This window comes from Rhinichthys klamathensis, unplaced genomic scaffold, assembly GCF_029890125.1.
Source record: "Rhinichthys klamathensis goyatoka isolate OS25496 unplaced genomic scaffold, OSU_Roscu_1.1 h1tg000065l_1, whole genome shotgun sequence".
Classification (NCBI taxonomy): Eukaryota; Metazoa; Chordata; class Actinopteri; order Cypriniformes; family Leuciscidae; genus Rhinichthys; species Rhinichthys klamathensis.
The window spans coordinates 799,176-811,840 of record NW_026606608.1 but is presented as its reverse complement, the minus strand read 5'-3'; the positions used below and the strand labels follow the sequence as shown (position 1 = coordinate 811,840).

The window sequence follows — 12,665 nt, the reverse complement described above, 5'->3', positions numbered from 1 at the left end:
GCAAACCAATAACCCGACAACACTTGAACACTTTATTAATAAATCAGGTTATTTCCCGGTTGTGATGTCATAAATTTATAAAATCTGCGTATCTGACTCCGAGTATTTCATTTGCTATGTCGGTTGTGATGTTAAATACAGCATTAAAAACCGAAGAAGAGTATTGCAACAACTTACGGCTGATATATTCTCCTCTCAAGCATTTTGACTTACCACTTCTTATAAGAGAGCACTTTTATCATTTTTTGGGGTCAAGAAAGACTCAATATATTGAATTATATATTAAATTTAACAGTAAGGATGCGTTCCTGTCACATATATCACACATTCGCACTTCAATAAGCCAACATGCCCTTGTGCATTGTCTTCTTATTAAGCATATAATCGGGTTAAGAACGTAGGCTACATGTAAACGCACTCACAAAAAAATAGAAGGTAAGGTTTTTGTGAATAATGCGGGAATTTTAATGATAAACAAGCCCGAGGGCGATACAATATACACTCTTACAACCATCTACAACTTAAAATATAAACACCATAACGTAAACACTATCATAATTCATCAACAAGCCTGTGGAATGCACAATAGATCGGCTGAGCTCACACTTATTTCATATAATTACAGCATTTTGCAGTAAAATAATCACAGTATACCATTGAGATGCCTGTATTTCCTTCCTCAAATAAAGGGGTCCTCCACCACTGGCATAATGGGCTTTCAATAAAACTGCACAGTAGAAATGCAATTTTGTTTTTAAATCAGAGGTCCCTGACTAGAGAAAACAGAGAAAATGCCCTTTAGCAAAATAGGTATGAAAACTTCAGCACCCATAATGCACTGGGCACGATGCCGTCCAAGGCCACCGCCACCAGTCTGCTATGGATACGCTAACCAGAGTCTAATACCGCCTTGCTTTAAGTAGAAAATACTTCATAGCAAACTTTTAGTCATAATGGTGTCGATTACTGAATTGTTCCCGGATGCGAGATTTCAAAGAGTAAACGTTTAGCGAGAGTGATTTATTTTTGGTTTCCAGTGCAAAGGCTGCAAATAATCATAATAAATACAGAGAAAACGGCGCAAACTTCAAAATCTGACAATCCTTTGTGTTTGTAGTCAACATTTCAAACTGGATGATCAGTATTTTAGGTGAAACGGAGGTGAAAAACTGGAAGAAACAGCTATTCTGAAGCAAAAAGCCATTGGGTACAGGTAAGAAAGCTGTCCATTTTTACAATGCTGTTAAATAGACAAAGTACAAACCTGATAAACCTTACAATATGGGCTTTCACACCGGATAGTTACAGAAACTCAGTTACAGGAACTAGCCACCAGGGCGCTTCCCTGCAAACTCAATGTTTCTCACTGCCAGTAGGAAAATTAGTGTTAAAAATGGCGGGTACTGGTGTTTCATATGGCATGTGTCCGTCCAGTCAACACACTTGCGTCACCAGTAGCTCATATTGTCCTGGGTTAGACCCTACTCTGGAGCTAATGTAGTCCCTCAAAAGTCGGTCCTGTAACTAAAATCGTTCCCAGTTCCTGCGGTGCGAATACGCCAAAAAGTGCCGGATACTTCCGCCATTAGCTATAGGAACTTGTGCTTTTATCTCCTCCAGTGTGTCTCCCCACAGACTTCAAAGAAACCACTATCGTGAGTGCATTACTTTGAACACTTTTTGAGCACTGTTATAAACTGAGGAACAAGCTGATATTATCATCTGTGGTAACTGAAGGAACGCCACAGATCTGTTACACCAGACATCAAGTCTAAACCTGGAATATTCCTGGTAGCTGTAAGCACATTAACACACAGTAAATGCTGAGTCAGACAGACACATTGCACACTCTCTTTCACACACACATAGAGAGAATTTAAACGTTGATATGCATCATATTATACAGAGCTCCGTCGTGTATCAGATCATGTCCTCACTAGGGTTTCTCCATTACATCCACGTAGTCATGAATCCCCTCCGTCACTCCAATGAGATGAAGACAAACTCAAATGCACAGAAAGAGGAACACTACTTCTGTTTCAACATGCCGTGACCTCAAACGAGTGCACAGTGAAATTACAGTGCAATATACTCCGTTATTATCAGTTACTTGCACATACACTTATTAAAAGGTGTCAAAAGTTCTGCCATCGAAAGTTCAGGACATGCTAAACTGAATTTACACACCACTCTTTTCCATACAATTAAAGTATATAGTAATTATGGATTATTTTTACCAAAAAACAAACAAAAACACAATATAGCAGCAATCACTACTCGGTGGCTCTAGATGCATTCTGGGTACATGCAGTTAAACCAGTAAATACAACAAGACTATAAGTGTATAAGTGGTGCTGTAACTGTGACCCACAATAGCCACATCCATGTGACCAAACATGCAGGACCAATCAGATCTAAGTCTGGCAATGCTCAATATTACACTCTTCCTGTAGCCTTAGCCTATTTCTTTCTCTTTTTTTACCATAATTTAATCCTTAGCCATGGCAACACTGTTCAAGAAATCAAAAATCTTCAATGCCTTGGCTTAATGTCACATTCAATCCAAAATGGCCGACTTCCTGTTGGGCTTAGCTAATGCCATTTTGACAGTTGTTTGGCTTGATAAAATCAATATATTGCTGCGTTCACACTATGTCGTAATTACCGTAATTACGAGAAAGCAACCCATTCTCTACTCTGATTTGTTCACGTTCTCTGACTCGCAATTATGGGTTTCTATGGCAACACTATCAACACCAATATGAATCTGCAGCGGTCAGGTGGTACGAGTCGAAGCTCTCAGATAATTACGGGTGTACAAGTTGTAATTATGAGATGGACAAGGACGTGAACCGTTTTAAAGTAGAGAACGTGTAATTACGGTATTTACGACATGGCGTGAACAAACCACAAATACCGACTTTGGTGACTATGGTGACTTTGGGACACTATCACATTAGTCAAAAGGTGAGTGATACAGAAGCTACAGTTTATTTTACTCTATCCTGGTGGAGACTTTCATATTCACCGAATATCCTCAAAATATCCTTCACAGAATATCCTCACAGTGTGAGCGCTCTCACATCTTTTGCATCAATAACATTTGATCTGTTTACGTCATCAGCAACTTGACACACCACATATCAGAGCAAGTGATTTTCAGCTATTTCCAATCCGTGGCTGATCGTTTAGAGCATTTCTGGAAGATACAGGTTTTTGTGCATCCATATTCCACCTCAAAGCGTAATGTAAGGGCCTGGCCGACTGTCACTATCCCCTGTGCACTTACTAAAGACCGGATCAATTCCCCTAAAGGTGCCGGAAATCAATACAAGTTCACAATCACAATTTTAGCACTTATGTCGAGACCTCGGCCACATTCAGTCTCCAGTCTGAGTATGGTGTATGGATGGCATAGACACACAACACTACATTACTGTTTCATAATTACAGTATATCATCATTATTACGGATGATGACAATTTCATGCATCACACACCACACTTTACAATTGCCAAACCAAGGCAAGGTTCAAAACATGGTAAATGCTTGTTGATACTCCATCATAAAATGCAGCAGCTGTATATATGATGATCATACTTATTCTGAAACATTCTTCAAATTATTATCTTCTGTGTTCTACAGAGGAAAGAATGTCACACACGTTTGGAACGACACTAATTGATGACAGTTTTAATTTTTTGCAGGTTGAACTATTAAGGGCACGTTTACTCTACTCTACGACATGCTCAAAACGGAGAAGTTTTTCCTTTGAGTTTACCGCGTATCAACGGCTAAAACGCTGTATTCTGCTGCCAGGCCAGTAGATGGCGATGAAACACTATAGTTAAACACGTAATACGCATGTGCATGACGTCACCGTCTTCAGAGATTCACGATTTTGTCGTTTTACACGGAGACTGTTTTCAAAAACTTGCACTTTGAAACCCGGTTTCAAAAGTTTGCGTTTTCAGGCGCCCAAAATGTCGTATAAACGAACGTCCAAAACGCATAAAAAGTTTTACGTTTTTAGTTGAAAACGGTGTCGTGTAAACAGCCCTCTAAGTCTGCAGGTCTTCCTTCTGCACTGTCAGAGAAAGACTGCAATGATCTCAGGTTTCTCCTCTAGAGGTTCAAAACTGTGCTCAGATTTATCTGCAATCAAAAGTCAGACATCTCTTACAAACTCAAACATTTCTCATCAAATTATCCCAAGAACAGGCGATCGGACCCACTGTGCTCTTCCTGTATGTCAACAACTGACTCGATGACTATTCACTTAATAATGTTGGGTTAAAAATGACCCAACGAGTAACCCAACTATGGGGTGGTATACCACCTTCCCAACAGTGGGTTATTTAACCCAACAGCCGGGTTATTACAAGAAATGTTTAAAATGACCCAACATATTTGAAAAATAACCCAACATAATGAATCAACATGCACCAATGCTACATTTTAATGCTAAATGTCATAATCATTTGTTAACAAACAAGTATTCATTACTTCAATGAGCTCATTTTTTCTGCATTAAATTATCACATTGTTTAAATTAGTACATTTTTAGCTAACTGTGTGATTTGTATATGTACATTTCTGAAATACATAACTTAGACAGTTTCCTCTGATAACAGACACTGTTATACGATAATATTCGACCCTATACAATTGAAATGAATGATAAGCGTAACCCAACGGTTGGGTAAAAGAAAACAACCCAACGTTTTTTACCGTGTAAGAAAGAAGTATCCTGAGCAATAAAAGAGCGAGCATTTCTCATTAAATTCTCCCAAAAACAAGCAATCAAACAAGCACCCACTGTACTCTTAATGTATGTCAACAACTGACTCGATGACTATTCACTTAATAATGTTGGGTTAAAAATAACCCCACGAGTAACCCAACTATGGGGTAGTATAGCACCTTCCCAACTGTGGGTTATTTAACCCAACAGCCGGGTTATTACAAGAAATTATCCAGTGATGTTTAAAATGACCCAACATTTTTGGAAAATAGCCCAACCATGTGTAACCCAATGGTTTTTTGGACGCTTTTTAAGACTTTAAGACTTTAATTGGGCAATCTTTGAAACACAAATTAAGATATTTTTAATTAAACATCAGGTAAAGCACATAAGCGCGTCAGTGCGTGTTTACTAAATGTGATGTGCTTTATGCATGCGTGCTGATCATTGTTCAGATGTAAATAATGAAGGGAAAGAAACGTCCCAGGTGTCATTAAAATATCTTAATTTGTGCTTCGAAGAACATCGAACAACATGGCGGTGAATAAATGATGACAGAATTCTCCTTTTTGGGTGAGCCGTCACTTTAAATCGCATTGCTTCACTAAAGAAAATGTTTTCTTTTCTTTTTTTCCTGCACAATTTTGTACGTAGCTCATCTGCAAAAAAGAAAAAAGGCTATATGAATGTACAACTACTTATATTAGTGGTGTGGTAGGCTACAATATATTACAAAAGCTGTTTAAAAAGCTCCAATTTCTTTGGATTGGCTTACAGTTAAATTCAGATTTCAGTTTCAGACTCTTGTGATTGTGTCGGTCGAGCTCCTGTTTATATAAAAGAGTTGTTGCAACATTATAATTCCAGCAGGAATCGTGTTTGCCGTCCCTCGCTCTCCCTTTGGATGTATCTGGGGACACTTTTAATAAGAAGCTTAAAGAAAACACACTTGCTTAAACTTGCTCATTCTTATCTCTTACTGTCACTCTTATTTTCATTACCTTTTTATTAGTGCAAGGCAATGATTAGCTAATCGCGATTAATCACATCCAAAATAAAAGTTTGTGTTTACAGAATATATCTGTGTGTACTGTGTATAAATATTTTGTACATAAATACACACACACACATATTTGCATGTATACTGTATTTACATAATTTACATTATATATCAATATTTTATATATGAATAACACAATTTTTTCTTAAATATATACATGCATGTGTGTTTTTATATATACAAAATAATTATACACCGCACACACACACATATTATGTAAACACAAACTTTTATTTTGGATGCGATTAATCGTTACTTTAAGTTTTTATATTCGGATGTAAAGCACTTTTTGCTCTGGAAAGGTGCTATAGAAATGAAAATGACTTACCTACTCATCGGCAAACGTAAGAATTACACACAAACAACTGTTAAAACGGGTAAATAACCAGTCACCCTGGCCTTGAGTCTGTGTTTACAATGCAAAACACACATTTGCTATTTTTAGAGAGCGAGAATTATAATCCTGGATGATTTATCCAACACAACTGAGTGTGTGAACACATTTTTTCGAAGGTCTACCCCTTTCACTTTTAGTTTGTTAATCTGCTTGTTGTTTTGAAAAGTAGGATATTATGGAAGAAACTTCTTTGTCAATGCTGTTTTGGATAATAATGGACGGCTGAGAGCGAGTTACACACAATGTTACTGTAACAATCACTGTGGTTTCTATGGTATTTTAGTCAGTCCATAATCTGACCGCCTGAAATCCTGAATATGATTCACTTAGAGCCAAAAATGATATTATGAAATCACTAATAAAGTACCATAGCCTACGATATGCTACCATGTTGATAAAACATATTCAGGAGATTTAACATGCTAATACAACGTTTCTGCTCACATAACATGGTAATTACAAGGTATTAGGACACGTACCTCCTATTCTTTGAAGTATCATGCTTTATGAATATGGAAATTATGCCATATACCACGGTCTTACCTCTTTGCACTCTCTGTAACTCATTTAACAGCTGCCAGTCAGTTTCCGAAGCGTATTAATCGCACGCGACGCGTCAACAGATGATGACACTCGCAGGTCATCAGTGAAGATTCGCGGTTGCTATGATACTCGACTGTCTCGAGACAGAGATGCGGCTTAGCAACGACACACAGATGATGATGATGATGATGATGATGGGCGTGATTGGCGCGATCTTACCATTACACTTCTTCATTATCCTGCCGAAACTACACGCAGAATCTCATCCAACGCGTTGTATATTCGGACGCGCTTCCACAATCGATCCCGCCCGTCGCTGCGATCATGTCTGAGTTTATAATGTTTATAATCCAGTGACAGCAGCACATCACAGGGAAGCGGAGCGCAAATAAAGCTCACAGACCCCCAGGCGAGAGCAATCGGACGATGATCCGCGGGAGATCAAGATACACGTCTACGTTCACACACTCTGTGATAGATTAAAATGTCTGCTGGAAGGGCGTATGTTTGTTTTGGTGAGACTGGACGAACCAAAGGGCAGATGCGCCCCCTGCTGGATGTGTTGTTATTATATTATATTATATTATATTATATTATATTATATTATATTATATTATATTATATTATATTATATTATATTATATTATATTATATTATATTATTAGAGAATCTGTAAACACTCTAATTCCCATCATGTACAGTCTCTTCGTCGCCTTTTAACTCTCTCACATGTCTCCTTATTTGAACAGGAACATGTTAAACTTTCTCAAAAGCATAAGGATGGTATGATTTAGCTTAATCACGAATTAAACCAACTCTGCCCCCTTGATATCCACATTTCATAGCATCTAAATAAACTTCTTCAACACAGGGGCTGGATACTTATGACATGCAATCTTTGGAGAACTGAGATTTATGATTTATTAAAACTCGCTGAACACATCACAACAGATAGGCTATATCTATTACCTCACAGTTTAAAATGATAAGACTAAGATATATGAGATGAGTTGTTGATATATTCAGCAGTTATCGAGGTGAAGAAGAATAAAGCAGTGTGAAATAAAGCAGCTCCATCTAGTGATCGCTGATGATAACACAATATGAGCTTTTTACAGGCTATGAATATGAGTATATGAGCTGTAAGGAATTAATGAACTAAAACTAAACTAACAATAAAAGGAGTTAATATAATGTGTAAATAATACTTTATTTCGCTAAACTCAAACAGGTACAGACTCAAACGGAGCATTTCAGAGCATGTTTTATTAATATTATTTAATTATTACAACTTTTGTTTGTCAAAATAGCAATGTGATATATTTTTCTCAATCATTTTGTGTTCGTTCTGGTTAAATTTAGCTGAAAGCCATTGGTTTATAAGCTAAACATTTTACAGTTTTTTACAATCACTTTGCTACTATTTTCAGAACCTTGATGTCAGACACAAAACTCAAAACGGTTCTCACTTGTAACACAGGCTGTCTAATGTTCAAAACATTGCATTGTGCATTCACATCTTTAAAGAAATCTTGCACTTGCACAATCATTGGTTCAAAAAACAAATTTACTGTGAAACACCATTGAAACATAACTATAGCTCACCCACACACACGCAACCGATAGTTTCACTGTGTCATTGTGCGTACAATCATTAAATATTGTAGAACAAAATAGGTGATCCAGGTTTCATTATGGTCTACATGTACAGTAAATACATCTCTGTGAAAGCACTGCAGTCGTAGAGAATACACACATAATGGAATCATTGAACAAAGTGTGTAATATATTGATGCAAAACACTACAGTGCAATCACAACACAGGTTTATTGGAATCAAAGCAAAAATATAAAATATTAGGCTACATCCATGGATATTGTAGTCTAATTGGCTCCATGCTCCACGCTAATTGGTGACAATGAATCTCGTTATCTTGAAACTTTCATGATTTACAGTAAACATGGAAGATTGTGTGTCTGTTTCCATACAACTATGCATTAAGACTAAGAGTAATACAACAGTTACTTATCATTTTGAGCAGTTGTATCAGTTGATAGTTAGATCATTGTAAGGAAATGAATAGACGCTCATTTGAAATGTAATGTGTGAATTGCCTTTTGAAATAGTAGTACTGTGAAGTTGTGTCATATTGAACAGGTGATTTTTGTTAACAAATGATCTAAGTTTTATGTGTATTGTATCCAAGCAATTGAGAAAAGGGTTAGAGTTTTGAAAAATGTGCATTTTGATCATTGGTTGTGAGTTTTGTGTCTAGAGTTGTGAAAAATGACATCAAGGTTCTGAAAATAGTAACAAAATGATTGTAAAAAACTGTAAATAGGCACAGATGGGCTTTCTTTACGATTCTTACTTGCTTTTTATAGTATTTCATATTTCAATTAGCCTGTCCTGTCTACATCCCGTGTGTTTAGAGTGTAGCCTATTTCATATTTCACTGTGATGAAATCAACTCATGTGACTTGAACTGAGAACTGAGAGAGCAGAAACCTGTGTGTGTGTGTGTGTGTGTGTGTGTGTGTGTGAGAGAGAGAGAGAGAGAGAGAGAGAGAGAGAGAGAGAGAGAGAGAGAGAGAGAGAGAGAGAGAGAGAGAGAGAGAGAGAGAGAGAGAGAGAGAGAGAGTGTGTGTGAGTGAGTGTGTCTGGGTGTGTTAGTGAGTGAGAGAGAGAGAGAGAGAGAGAGAGAGTGTGTGTGTGTGTGTGTGTGTGTGTGTGTGTGTGTGTGTGTGTGTTGTCCTGCTTCCAGCAGCTCAGTGTCTCTCAGAAGACATTTATCCGTGATCGAGATCAAAGTCTCCGAGACTCCCGCTGAAAGCATGAACTGTGATCATAATAAACTCACACTTTAGTCACAAACTCCTCAGTGAACTAATAACTCGACAGTAGACACACACCTCTATTAAACACCTCATGTCATGTGTATGGCCCTGTTTTCATGACGTCATGAGGAATCTGACCAAGAAATGTTCATTGTTCAGTCATGTGACACAATTACAATGTAAATAAAGAACATTTATATATTTTTAGCACCATTTAGATTTTTAATTGTCTTTGTACGACGGCATTTTTATGACACTGTTTTGACTTTCTTTACAATACGGTTCAATTAGTTAACATTATGAAGTAAGAATGAACAAGCATTAATTAATCTAAGACTAGTTAATATTAATTTCAGCATTTACTAATATATTATTAAAATCAAAGGTTGTGTTTGTTAGCATTAGTTAATGCACTGTGAACTTACATGAACAAACAATGAACAGCTGGATTTTTATTAACTAACGTTAACAAAGATTAACTAATTCAGTAACAAATGTATTGCTCATTGTTAGTTAAGAATGCTTTGGAATATAGAGGTGAGATTGGTCTTGTTTTAAAGAAGACATTTGGCAGATTTTTGTAGAAGTGAAATAAATTAAGAAAGTAAAACAAAAAAAAATGAAAATGTACAATGTAAAAATGTAATTATTCATATTTTATATAGAATATAAATTTTCAAAACATGTTGGACTCTAAAACTGCAAGAAAATCAAAGCCAAAAATCTGAACAAGTTGTGTTTCAAATTTGTAGGTTGTAATCTCAAAAGATGAGCTTTCAGTGAGAGTGTGTGTGGGCGCAGTGCCACAGGCTTCCACTAGAGGACAACCAGACTCCACTACTGACCGCGCAAGGGTGCCGCGGCCTGCCGCCATTTCCATTTGTGTTTTGGGCTTGAGTGATCTGAACCATTATATTTCCACTATTTTCATACAACTTATGAAGAAAACATCCTATTCAGAAGTAGTATGGGAAGTTTGGCAGATTTAGATATGAATTCAACACACATAAGAAGAACACGGATGTGCTTTATAGCTCGCTGCCACATCACAAATGGTGAATCTATTATTTTCTTCTTTATATTCAAAACATTTTCAGACCTTTTAAAAAAAAAAAGAGAGAAAAAAAAAGAATGGATGCTATCTTTTGAACTCTTGGCATGAAAACAAACTGAGGTTTCTACCCTTCTTTCATGATTTTTCATGTTCATCGCTATTTCAAAATAAAGGTCTGAACACGCCTTAGTAGTATGAACATAATCTTGTTGCAAATTGATAGATTACGAATCCGCTGTAATAAAAAAAAAAAAAATCATAATTGTGAAAATAGATTGCAAGCTTTCAAATGATATATAGTTTGTCAAGATTGACCGGCGGTGTGCCGGTGACACTTAAGGGGAAGGGTTATGGTATACAGTAATGAAAAAGAACAACAATGTTTTTTTTGTTTTTTTGTTTTATCAGAATATATACATAGAACAAATAATACCATGACATAAGTACTTATACGAATGAGAAAGTATACAAAAAGTAAATAATTAAAATACTTGCGTGCGTGTGTGTGTTATAATAGTAATAAGAATTGGCAGGTAAATGTGTCATGAAAATAATTTCACAATGCAAACAATGGTAGGGGTCGTAATAAGAAAAAAATATTTCTGTAACACTTTATTTTACAGTTTCCTTGTTATATATGTACATGCACACTGTTAGCAATTGATGTAATTTTTACAATAAATTTTTCAACAACATATTGTATTCATGTTTTTATTGTAAATGCAAATGCATGATGGGAAATGTATGGACAGTCCTGTAATTTTATTGTAACTACACTGTAGAAGCATTATTTTACAGCCAGCGCTAGCATTGTGGGATCGCTGCTGTTTAAATTTTGAAATAAACAGAATCAAACATTTTTGGAAGAAGGAACACATCTCAGGTATGAAACGTTAACATGAAATCTATTTTATAAGTCTATGGATGTATAATCCGTCATTTATTTAACAGATATGAAAACTTTTAACCTTTTTTTCCTCTCCCTCTCTCTCGGTTTTCAGAGCTTTTTGTGGAATCAACTCCCAGACGGGCAGCAAAGCAGAGAAGAGACACGGGCTCAACGCACCTGTTTACACCCTCCTTAGAAAACTCCTGGACTTTGAGTTGATGGGCTAGTACCATGAACAGCCTCCCCAGTTCAAGTCTGGCTGGACACCTTTGCTCCATATCACCATGTTCCCCCTGATGATCTGCTGTCTGGACGTCTGGAAGTGAGCTTCTTCAGTGAAATTTTATATTTGTTTGTGTAAGGGAAAAAAAAGTGGATACTTTTGTAATATGTGGTGTTGCACAGTTTGTTAATAAAACAAAAAAGATACCATTGTTGTGTTTTTAATTGGCTAATACGGAAAATTACAGCATTTTATTGTAATATTCACAAATAACAGGATGTATACAGTATATTGAATTACAATATAAAATTATAATTCTGTCCTGTGAAATTATAGGAAATTCCTGGCAACTTAGTTGCAGTAAATATACAGTAAATTGTAATAAATTACAGCATTTTACTGTAATAATGCTACTATAATCACAGTAGCGCTGCTGTATAAATACAGTACTTTATTGTAACAGTAAAAATCCTGTATATTACTTGCTGTAAATTTACTGCAATTAGTTGCCAGGAATTTCCTGTAAAATTACAATAAATTGTTAACAATGCACTTACCGTAGTAATAAGAGTAAATGATGCATAATTACATGCATCTACACTAGTAAGTACATATTACTCAGCACTTAAATATATAATTACACTGTCACCTTAAAATAAAGGGTTACACTTTATTTAAGGTGTCATTGTTTAACAATTGTCATTAACGTTAACAGGATTAGGGTTTGGTTGAGGGTTAGTTGCATATAATTATGCATAATTTACTGTTATTACTACGGTAAGTACATGTAACACGTGTAACAAGGACACTGTACAATAAAGTGTTACCAAATAAAGTGTATATATTTCTTATACCTTAGGCAAATTTTGATTTGACGTTTTCTGAAACTGTCCCATAAAGCCCTGCCAACTTGGTGAC

The 12,665-nt window shown here is 36.1% G+C and overlaps 1 protein-coding gene across 3 annotated transcripts in view; it reads right to left on the bottom strand.

Moving 5' to 3' along the window:
- The window catches only part of tex2 (testis expressed 2), a 68,057-nt gene extending 60,895 nt beyond the window's left edge, over positions 1–7,162 (bottom strand). For 2 of the 3 annotated variants that reach the window (XM_056249961.1, XM_056249964.1), the window contains exon 1: positions 6,964–7,162. The gene's annotated coding sequence lies outside the window, so the exon portion shown is untranslated. Of the gene's footprint in view, positions 1–6,680; positions 6,699–6,963 lie in introns of those variants that run through there. The other variant, XM_056249963.1, reaches the window with a different exon arrangement.
- Positions 7,163–12,665: the final 5,503 nt, after the last annotated feature.